We start from the raw sequence: 12,033 nt of genomic DNA on the forward strand, positions 1-12,033 counted from the left end.
TTAATTAATTTGCTAAGAGGTGATGAGAAGACTCACAGATTTCATCTTCAGAGAGAAGTGGTTTCCCCTGTCATCAACTCTGTAATTTTCAGGCTCTGTAAAAAAGCACATTATGTTCAATGTTCCTCTAAGCTGAGGTCATGGGTGAATTCCAGAATATAAAATATCATCTTCCAGAGCTAAAACTTTACTAAAGCAAATAGGTTTAAAAAATATTTGACTAAAAAAACACTGCAAATTAAAATTACAAGGGGGGCTTCCTTGGTGGCGCAGTGGTTGAGAGTCCGCCTGCCTATGCAGGGGACACGGGTTCGTGCCCCAGTCCAGGAAGATCCCATATGCCGCGGAGCAGCTAGGCCCGTGAGCCATGGCGGCTGAGCCTGCGCGTCCGGAGCCTATGCTCCGCAACAGGAGAGGCCACAACAGTGAGAGGCCCCCGTACCGCAAATAAATAAATAAATAAATAACAAAGGAACAGCTAAATGAAAGGTGAGACTTTCCAACTGAGGGGATTAAAGCTATAATCAGAATTAGAGAAGGAAATTCAGAGCTGCAAGATATAACCAGTCACTTATTAACCACATAGTGTAGTTATAATATATAACTGGCAGTGTTAGAATTAGAATTAGAATGACACAGAAAAAACCCTCCTACTATTACAAAGAAAGTTTGATCTCCCATAAAAATAAACTTTTAGCCTTCTATTGTTAAGCTGAAAGGTTCTGCCATTCAAACAGCCACCTATTTTGCCTCTTCTCAGTGGCACAGGAATAGAGAATTTTGTTGCCTCCATTTACTTATTTAAAATGCCTAAAAGATAAAGAGAGCAGAAATCTCTTCTATGGCCCTTCATAAATTGGAGATTTTCTCTACACTTTGATTGGTACCAAGACAGAGACAGAATCACATATGCAATTGATTTCTATTATTCAGCCCCCTCTCTCAGGTAACTCAAAATTAGTAAAATCACAGTAATAGGAGTTGACTGTCACAAGGCAGAGACCTCAGTAGCCTAAGAGACTGTTCTCAGTAGTCAGGCTTTAGGACTAGGAGACCCAGCAATGAGATGAAGATTTCTTTTGAGGCAGAATAATTAATTATCTATTGTTTTTACAAAGCCCAAGGGCACAGACCTAAAAAAAAAAAGAAACCACCACCAACAAAAAAAAACTCTCAAGTTAAATAATGCCCTTACTTACGTAAATTACTATATTTTCAAATAAAAATTGTATATATATTTTTAATCCCGTTATTTCTAATCCTTTATTTCCTCCATAGCAGCTGGAAGACAGGCAGTTTCTGAATATGGCTAAGATTTTTCAAAACAAATGGTGAGAAACTTTGTCTTTAGAGGCAGTTTCAGACCTGGGCCCAAATCACACTCTACCACTCATACATGTGGGGTATGTGAAAAAAATTACTTAACGTATCTGAACTTCAATTCCTGAATCTTGTACAACAGAGATAATATTGCCTACTTCATGGAGTTGAAATTAGATAAGAAATGTATATAGTATTTAGTATATTGCCTAGAAATGTGCTGTCCAATACAGCAGGCACTAACTACGTGTGGCTATTTAAATTTATTTATTTTTATTTTTGGCTCTGTTGGGACTTCGTTGCTGCGCGCAGTCTTTCTCTAGTTGCAGCAAGCGGGGGCTACTGTTTGTTGTGGTGGGCGGGCTTCTCATTGCGGTGGCTTCTCTTGCTGTGGAGCACGGGCTCTAGGCACATGGGCTCAGTAGTTGTGGCTCGCGGGCTCTACAGCGCAGGCTCAGTAGCCGTGGCGCAGGGGCTTAGTTGCTCCGCGGCATGTGGGATCTTCCCGGAACAGGGCTCAAACCCGTGTCCCCTACATTGGCAGGCAGATTCTTAACCACTGCACCACCAGGGAAGCCCCATGTGGCTATTTAAATCAAATTTAAATTAATTAAAGTTAAATAAAATTTTAAAATCTGTTCTACAGTCACACTAGGTATATTCCAGTAACCAATAATCACATGTGGCTGGAAAGAACATTTTTATCATCACAGAAATTTTTGAACATTGCTAAAGAATGTAGTAAGAGCTCAATAAATGTTCATTTGATCTGTTTAGCAAATTTTTTCTCCTCCTCTACAGTTCCTCTAAGTTCTCAGGCCTCCCAAGTTATCTCCTTATCATGAAGGAAAGCAATATGATAAGACATATATGTGTTTATCATTTTTTTCTCTCCCAGGAATACTGGAGTTCTAAAAGAGCACTGCAAGGAGAAAGCAATGCTTACCACAAATGGGAAAAATTCTAACGATGGAGGTTTCAGGCATTACAGCAGACACTGGGGAAGGTCCTTCTGGACTATGAGTGTGGGGAGAGAAAAAGAATCTCCATAGTACCCCTCAGTTCATACCCAAAGATCCACCTACTCATAGCAACAACGTAGACTTTAACACACTAACTCTTACTGAGAAAATGGAAAACAAAAAGGTTTTTTACTCTGTAGGATTCTTTTCACACCAAATTTTGGCTGAAATATCTAAAAATAAGTATGAATCATCAGCATTTCCCCAGAGATACTTTAACCAAGTTAGTCTTGGGCACTTGAGTGGAATTCTTTGCATTAGTTTTTGTGTTCTTCGGATTCATTTCCTTTCTCCTTCCAAATAGCAGAATTGGAGCTGGGAAGATACTAGAGAAAAAAATGCTAATAGGAGTCTAGAAAGTTAAGAAATGAGGAATTACAAGAAGCTGAAATTCAGAAGCTGAAATTCTAAGAATTCTAATCTCAGATGATACTTGTGGGTATCTGATGAAATTATCCTATAGACCCTTGTAGATCCGGGCTTAAATGTTCTGGGTAAATTTCTCTGTAGCAGGACATTTGTGGTACTAAACTTCAAAGGATATACATCTTTCCTTTCAAAACTACAAGTAGAAGAGGCTGACCCCTGTACTTCATTATAAATGGGGAGAGGAAACATCTAGTGCTTTAAAAAAAAAAAACATGATGGGGAATTCCCTGGCAGTCCAGTGGTCAGGATTTGGTGCTTTCACTGCCAAGGCCCGGGTTCGATCCCTGGTCAGGCAACTAAGATCCTGCAGCCCACTCAGCATGGCAAAGAAAAAGAAGAAAAAGATGTTCTGCCTACAGGTGGTATCCTTATAGGTAATAAGCAAAGCTTCCTTCCTAAGTCAAAATAAAAATGTGTGAACATAACTCATTGAAAGGCTATGCCCTTCTAGATCAAGTTGAAAATAGAGCAAGTCTGTTGTCATAGCCTTGGTAATAACAGTTGAACACACCTGATAACAAATTTGATCATAGGTCTTTGGTGAGTGAAATTATTCCTTGCTGATACATTTTAGGTTAAATAAATACATAATTGGCTTCTTTTACCTCTACACCTATTATCAAACAATCCCCATTTGATTGCATACTTTTATGAGTTAATATTCTATAATCATCAATCCTGGGTATTTACTTTACAACTAAAGTACTTACACTAACAACATTCTGATTGTGATTATATCTTGATGTTTTTTGTTGTCATATCAGTGAGAGAAATTATGGATTTCATTAAACCACGATGCAATGATAAAAACATCGGACAAGAGGCAAGCTTTTTATTCTGCTGAAAACATATATTTACTAGCAGTCCAAACTCAAAAACATAAACTACTATCCTTTGGAAAGCATACCTAACACAGGATCATGATTTTGTAAAATATAACTCTCAACTTATTTTAATCAATTGCCATATTTTCTCTTATTGCAAAATGATCCACATGCGGTATACTTTGACATAAAACTTAGGTACTAAAAAGACATTTTTTCTGTCCAGTTTACTTTCTATTTTGCTGTCTTTTTACAATATTGGGCATATAGTAGTACTATAACTACTAGCTATTATTGCTATATTATTATCCCTTCCACTAGACAGAAATTTCGTATTTTTTACTACTTTTTGATGTAAATTTTTATTCACATTATTTTGAGGAGACGTTCTTTAGTGAAGACACATCAGCAAGACAAAGTGTTAAAAAAGCACAGCTTACCAACTTTTTAAATGAACAAAAATTCATATAACATCAACTTCTGTACAGAGCAATAGGAGCTGATTATACAGCCCAAACTTTCTAATAATAATAATGGTAATAGAGGCATACCTCATTTTACTGCACTTCGCTTCATCGAGCTTCACAGATATTGTGTTTTTTACAAAATTGAAGGTTTGTGGCAACCTGCATCAAGCAAGTCTATCGGCGCCATATTTCCAATAGCATTTGCTCACACCATGTCTCTGTGTCACATTTTGGTAATTCTCACAATATTTCAAACTTTTTCAATGCTATTGTATTTGTTACAGTGATCTATGATCAGTGACCTTTGATGTTACTATTGTAATTGTTTGGGGATGCCATTAAACACACCCAAATAAGACAGTGAACTTAACTGCTAAATGTGTGTGTTCTGACTACTCCCCTAAATGGACATTCCTCCACCTTTCTCCCTCCCCTCTGGCCTCCCTATTCCCTGAGATAGAACAATATTGAAATTAGGCCAATTAATAAAGCTACAATGACCTCAAAGCTTTCAAATGAAGAGTCACACATCTCTCACTTTAAATCAAAAGCGAGAAATGATTAAGTTTAGTCAGGAAGGCATGTAGAAAGATGAGATAAGCTAGGCCTTTTGCGCCAGACAATTTGCTAAGATGTTAATGCAAAAGAAAAGTTCTAGAAGGAAATTAAAAGTGCTACTCCAGTGAACACAAATGATAAGAAAGTGAAACAGCTTTATTGCTAATTTGGGAAAAGTGTGATTGGTCTGGATAGAAGATCCGGCCAGCCACGACATTCCCTTAAGTTAAAGCCTAATCTCTTCAATTCTATGAAGGGTGAGAGAGGTAAGGAAGCTGCAGAAGAAAAGTCTGATGACGTCTAAGGAAAGAAGCCATCTCCATAACATAAAAGTTCAAGGCAAAGCAGCAAGTGCTGATGAAGAAGTTGCAGCAAGTTATCCAGAAGATCTAGCTAAGATAATTACTGCAGGTGGCTACACTAAACAATACATTTTCAATGGAAACAAAATAGTCTCATATTGGAAGAAGTTGCCATCTAGGACTTCAATAGCTAGAGAGGACAAGTCAACGCCTGGCTTCAAAGCTTCAAAAGATAGGCTGACTCTCTTGTTAGCGGCTAATGCAGCTGGTGACTTGAAGTTGAAGCCAGTACTCATTTACCATTCCAAAAATCCTAAAACCCTTGAGAAATATGCTAAAACCACTCTGCCTGTGCTCTACAAATGGAAAAACAAAGGCTGGATGACAGCACATCTGTTTACACCATGGTTTACTGAATATTTTAAGTAGGTTGAGACCTACTGGTCAGAAAATAAAATTCCTATTAAAATATTACTGCTCATTGACAATGCACCTTCTCACCCAAGAGCTCTGATGGAGATGTACCACAAGATTGTTGTTCTCATTCCTGCCAACACAACATCCATTCTGCAGCCCACAGATCAAGGAGTAATTTTGACTTTCAAGTCTTATTAAGAAATATGTTCTGTAAAGCATAGCTGCCATAAATAGTGATTCCTCTGATGGATACAGGCAAAATAAACTGAAAAACTTCTCTAAAGGATTCACCATTCCAGATGCCATTAAGAACATTCCTGATTCCCGGGAAAAGGGCAAAATATCAACATTAACAGGAGTTTGCAAGAAGTTGATTCCAACTCTCCTGATGACTTTGAGGGGTTCAAGACTTCAGGGGAGGAAGAAGCTACAGATGTAGGGGAAATAGCAAGAGAACTAGAGTTAGAAGTGGAGCCTGAAGGTGTGCCTGCATTCTTCTGATAAAATTTTAAAAGGGTGAGGAGTTTCTTCTTATGGATGAGCAAAGAAAGCGGTCTCTTGAAAGGAAGAGATGGAATCTACTCCTGGTGAAGATGCAGTGAAGATTTTTGAAATGACAACACAGGATTTAGAATATGACATAAACTTAGTTGATAAAGCAGTTGGAGGATGTGAGAGGATTGACTCCAATTTTGAAGGAAGTTCTACTGTGAGCAAAATGCTATCAAACATCATTACATGCTACAGAGAAATCGTTCATGAAAGGAAGAGTCAATCGATGCAGAAAACTTTATCATTGTCTTATTTTAAGAAACTGCCACAGCCACCACAACCACCCTGATGAATCCCAGCCATCAACATCAGGGCAAGACCTTCCACCAGCAAAAAGATTACAAGTCACTGAAGCCTCAAATAATGGTTAGCATTTCTTAGCCGTTAAGTATTTTTAAAGTAAGGTATGTACATTTTTTAGAAATAAAGCTATTGTACACTTAATAGACTACAGTATAGTGTAAACATAACTTTTATATGCACTGGAAAACCAAAAAATTCGTGTGACTCACTTGTGATATAGTTTATTGCAGTGGCCTGGAAATGAACCCACAATATCTCCTAAGTATGCCTGTAATAATGCCATCATTTTCACTGGTCAAAATTCTTTGACTAAAGTAGCAGAAAACACTGACTTAACCTAAATCCAAAGACAGAATTTGTTATAAGAATATGAATATGTTGTGTGAATCAAAAAGTGACTGGAACAAGAAATGAACAGGCATCAAGAACTAAAAAGTCCTCTCTCCTTGTTACTCATCTGCTCTATTTTTCTCTTGGAAGACTGACTTTTCTCTGCTTCTTTATCAATATACTGAATAAAGCTACCTCTCGGCTCCCAAATTATAAATAGTTTTAGCTGTTTCTTGGTCTCAACTAATCAAGTGGATCTGATTGGTCTAGCTTGAATCAGGTGTGCATCCAGAGGTCAAAAGTCTGGGCCAAGGCTTAGGGGCTGTGTAATATAAATATGACTGCAGTGAGCTCACCCCAAGAGATGGGCTGTGTAGGGGTGGCATGTTCTCAGAAATGAAATATTCAACAAGTTGGGCAGAAACCCTCCAAAGTATCAACTACTATGTTTTATTCTCTTCAAAATGATGTCATTTACACAATTTTCTTTGATGAGAGGATCTAGTGCTTATCCTAGGCCTAGTTAATATAGGGTAGTGATAGTTATTATTAGGAAGCTAAGATGTTCCAAACTATTTTATTCATGCTATCATTAACACCAATAAATATATAATTTCTGCTAACTTTAGACCTTTCATCACTGACTGTAAAGTATATCCCAGATTAAGCTCAGATAATGCTAGTAAGGTTTAATGAAAGAATGGCTTCTGAATACAAAATCATGCAAAAGTTCATTAAAACACTGGCCAAAAAAGCCTAAGGAAAACATGTCAGTTAAAGGCCATTCTTGTTAAAAAACAGGAAGGTCATATGGTCATACTCTATAATTTAGCTAAAGATAATTGAATATATAAAATGTTAGAGTTTTACTATATTGCTTTTTCTTTAATTTTTAAATTTATTATTGACCAGATTATTTTCTTTCCTGCCAGTGAAAAAGCCAAAAGAAATGTGAATAATCAATATAATAATCAGGTCCAAGCCTTATTTATAAGTCAATTCGGGCAACTCATTACTGTCCACGGATACATTTTTTTTCACCAAGTAGCTATAATGGTTTTAAGAACAAATTTTGAAGATTCGGGCTCCCAGTAGGTGAAGAACAGGTGTCTGGAGGAAATAAGATAGGTTTTTAGACCTGGAAAAAATGAAAGACTGACTGCCTGGCACTCTGAAGATTGGTTATATCAGCCTGCAAACACCCTCTCATTATTTTAATATCACACTTATATAAAATACTTGGGGATCCTTTGCCAGAAAGATAAAAACAAATTAAACTGAAGGCAGGACATGAACTGAATATCTTATTCTGGAAGCACCATCACTGACAGCTTTAGAAAAAAAAAATAGAATGGATCCTTCAAAACACTTTTTCCAAAGGGCAAACAATATTACCAAGAGTCAAAAAGAAAAACAGCATAATAAGCAGCGAGTGTGGCTCTCCTCACTACTCATATAATTCCATCGTAACATTCTTATAGTTCTTATTAATTTCTGGGTGTATATAGTTATTTGTTTACTGGATTGGAAGCTCTCCTTGGACACTATGTCTTCTTCATGGTACATTCCCCAAATTGGCAAATGTAGCACTGTGCATGTACCCAGTGTTCAAAAATGTTTCTTAAAATGAAAGGACAGCATGTTCTTTGGATTTCTGCAAAATTCCTACATTGTTTACAATTCCTGAAAAATGAAATGAACCTGACCTCTATCCAACATGAAAATACTCTTTTCTCTACACATGCCTTTATTCCTTTACTCCTGCTACTCCTTCTGCCTGCAATGCCCTTTCCTAATCTCATAAATCCTACTCATTCTTCAAGGCCTATGGCAAGTAGCCCCTTCTCCATGAAGCTTTCTCTGATCTTCCCAGCTACAAGTAATCTTTCCTTCTGTTGAAGTTCCACTTTACCTAAACCTTCCTTACATCCCTCAATTATACTATAGCCAGTTGCATTAACTAAGTAATTATCTCCTAAGTTAGAGCAAGTACACAGCCATGTCTGATAAACTATTTACTAGGTGACTACCTTCAAGCATATGGTTCCAATGGGGTTTAAGGCTTCTAATTCAGGATGATCCCACACCCTATTAATAAGGATCTCCTCTTGCATTTGAGCCATCCTCTGGGAAGACAAAGAACACTCCAAGGCAGTTTTGTAACCTACTGTGTAATAACCTACTGTGTGATAACTGCCTGTGTGCACTATTCCCAAAGAACATCTGAAGCCTCTGTGCTGGCAGGGTGTGACCTTCTGAGTGAACCTAATGACACGTGCGGCTTATGAGAGTCCTGTGAGTCGGAACACTTAGTTGAATCTAAAATGACCCTTGATGAACCATTTCAATAAGGTTTCAAGTATTAATAGCTTATTATGAAAATTAAATGAATTAGTATATGTAAAATTCTTAAATGGTGCCTGGCACATAGTAATAACTCAATGAATGTTACCTACTGTTGCCCATAGTCAGAAACCAGCCAAGTAGAACTATGAATTTAGACATGTCTGATTCCAGACCCTATGTACCATTTACTCCTTGGTACTTTTCTACATAAAATCAATTTCCTATCTCCTTCCCTCTAAAGCTGCTCTCAAAAATGGGTTTTTATATCAGACATGCGTACTTCAGTGCAAAATTAAGTGACTTTTTTACATGCATGGATACACATCATAAGCCGGATGCAAGTGTCTATTCCCAAACCTATTTGCTTCCGAACAAATATTTGTGTCCCCCTATAAAGTTCAGATGTTGAAGCCGTAATATGATGGTGTTTGGAGGTGGGACCTTTCATGTCATGAAGGTACAACCCCATGATGGGATTAGTATCCTTATAAGGAGAGGAAGATAGCTAACCCTTTCTGTTTCTCCACATAGGGATACAAAGAGAAGGCAGCCATCTGCAAACAAGGAATAGAGACTTCACTAAGAAGCCAGCTAGGCCGGCACCCCGATCTCAGACTTCCAGCTTCCAGAACTGTGAGAAATAAATGTTTGTTGTTTAATCCACCCAGTCTATGGTATTCTGTTATAGCAGCCCAAACTAAGTCACTGTTAAATGCCAGATACAATTTATTATAATAGCTGAGGGAATAATGATGAACTATGAGTGTAAAGAGATCCCAGACACACAAGAAAACTAAGTAACATACTCTGGAAAGACTTGACAAAAAGGCAAATCACTAATAAAAAATGTTTTGCTATTGAAGTAACTGTAAGAAAAGTTTAAAAGACTGGGGGGAAAAAAACAGACTATGAACTCTGATTGCTTCAGTATCTTTTAGTTCCTGCCCCACTTTAGAGACACCCAAACTGGAACTCAAAGTAACCATGACATGGAATTCTAATCGGTAGACCCACAAAACAAACAAACAAAAAACACCCAAAAAACCAAAAAACCCCATCACCTTGGCCCTATATCAAAAGACTTGTAAATAAATGTACCAAAATTACAGTTGACCCTTGAACAACACAGGGGTAGGGGAACCGACCCTCTGCACAGTTGAAAATCCATGTATAACTTTATAGGAGGCCCTCCATATCCATGGTTCTGCATCTGTGGATTCAGTCAACTGTGAATTGTGTAGCACTGTGGTATTTATTGGAAAAAAATCGACATATAAGTGGACCTGGGCAGTTCAAACCCATGTTGTTCAAGGGGCAACTGTATTTAAGTTAAAACAAAATGTTTCTATCTCCCTCTCCGTGTCTCTTTCTCTGTATCTCTCTGTCTCTTCCTATGTATATATAATTTTTACAACTTCAATAGAAGAGCTTTGCCTATGAGTATACTAAAGAGTTGCTGGAACTATGCAAACCACTTACAGAGTAAAATGGGACAACAAAGAAAAGGGTAACCAATGCTATGGGAAACAGGGTCAGTAAAGATACAGAGAAGGGGACACTTGAGCTGAGTGGACAGCCAGTATGGGGAAAAGGCACTGGCGACCCAAGTACAATATGAACAAAGATGGTAGAAGCCCAAGCAACATGGCTTGTTGAGAAAACATAAATAGAACAAGACTTTTGAAACAGAGACTAACGAAACAGGTAGGATCTGGATCTTCAAGGAACTGATAAGCGAGAATATAGAAGGTGGACTTTGAGAGAAACATGGAGCAAGCACAGGGTTTTAAGCAGCAGAATACAGCAATTGGACGTGCATGCTCAAAAGATCATTGTAGAAGCAGCAGTAAGGGAATGTGAGGGTATGGAGAATGTTAGATTTGAAAAATATCACTTCAAGAGTTCAAGCAAGGGGCTTCCCTGGTGGCGCAGTGGTTGAGAGTCCGCCTGCCGATGCAGGGGACGCGGGTTCGTGCCCCGATCCGGGAAGATCCCACGTGCCGCGGAGCGGCTGGGCCCGTGAGCCGTGGCCGCTGAGCCTGCGTCATCCGGAGCCTGTGCTCCGCAACGGGAGAGGCCACAACAGTGAGAGGCCCGCGTACCGCAAAAAAAAAGTTCAAGCAAGGAACAAGATCCTGAGAGTGAGAAGAAATGAAAATGAAAAACATTATGAAAGTAGAATCAACAAGATTTGGCCAGGAAATTCTTAGCTATGACACTCTAGGGAGAGAAAAGAATTCAGGAAAATGCTTTGGTGTGTTACTTTGTTAGCTCTGTTGATCATGGACAACTTATTCTCCTACATTATTTTAAAGGGGTAAAAGAAAGTCAACTCAGGTCACTTTGAACTTAAGGTGCATATAAGACAGAAAATAGAAACCATAACCGCATATCCATCTCCAGCTGGGCTGGAGATGAAGACCTAATACTTTGTAATAGTATCTGAAGCCAAGGAGTGGATGCTATTACTGAGGAACCCAGAGAAGGTGAGAAAGGGGCCCGGGGCAGAAACCTGAGTGACACCCGCCCCCATTTCAGAGTCAGGCCCGAAAAGGACAGGAGAGTGAGGACCGCCTGCGCAAGGCAAGCGCACCCAGGACAGGGGCCCACAAGCTGAGAGGAGAGGCGGTTTCACATAGAAGCAGCAGAACAATCGGGTCAGCGAGCTTTGGGAAGGCTGAAAATATTCCACTGGATTCAGCAATTTCGACGTTATCGGAATCCTTTTTGGGGCGGGTATCGGTTTCCTCAGAGCAGGGGAAGCCGAAAGGAAACAGGGATTCCAGTCTGGGAGCGCGCGGCGGACTCGACACACAGCCTTGCGACGCCCAGTCAGGCTATTCCGCCCCCGAACGCAAACCCCATCACACACACCCCAGTTTCCCCACAAGTTCCAGGACTTCGGAGACCCGGGGGTGCTTTACCCCCTCAGCTTAGGGCGCGCCCCTGCCCCTGCGCCAGCTAGCTTCCAAACCCTCAGACACACGGACAAACGACCTCGCCTCGAAAACCCTCCCTGGGCTCACAGGAAAAATTCAAGCACTTCATTGTGTGTTCCCAAAGCTTTGTCCATACCTTACAAGGTTTTGTATTATCTGTTGTGCACCTGGCTCGAAACAAAAACCGAGCCAGACCAAAAAAAGTCAAGGAACGCAGAGTGAGA

At 39.3% G+C, this 12,033-nt stretch overlaps 1 long non-coding RNA gene across 1 annotated transcript in view; it reads right to left on the minus strand.

Moving 5' to 3' along the window:
• LOC111174177 (uncharacterized) overlaps positions 1-11,927 on the minus strand; it is a 420,003-nt gene extending 408,076 nt beyond the window's left edge. The window contains exon 1 of the long non-coding RNA XR_002644391.3: positions 37-11,927. This is a non-coding gene — a long non-coding RNA (uncharacterized LOC111174177). The remainder of the gene's footprint in view (positions 1-36) is intronic.
• Positions 11,928-12,033: the final 106 nt, after the last annotated feature.

The sequence above is a fragment of the Delphinapterus leucas genome, chromosome 10, assembly GCF_059928025.1.
Source record: "Delphinapterus leucas isolate spDelLeu-1000000601 "Yukka" chromosome 10, BTC_Dleu_Yukka2, whole genome shotgun sequence".
NCBI classification, from domain to species: Eukaryota; Metazoa; Chordata; class Mammalia; order Artiodactyla; family Monodontidae; genus Delphinapterus; species Delphinapterus leucas.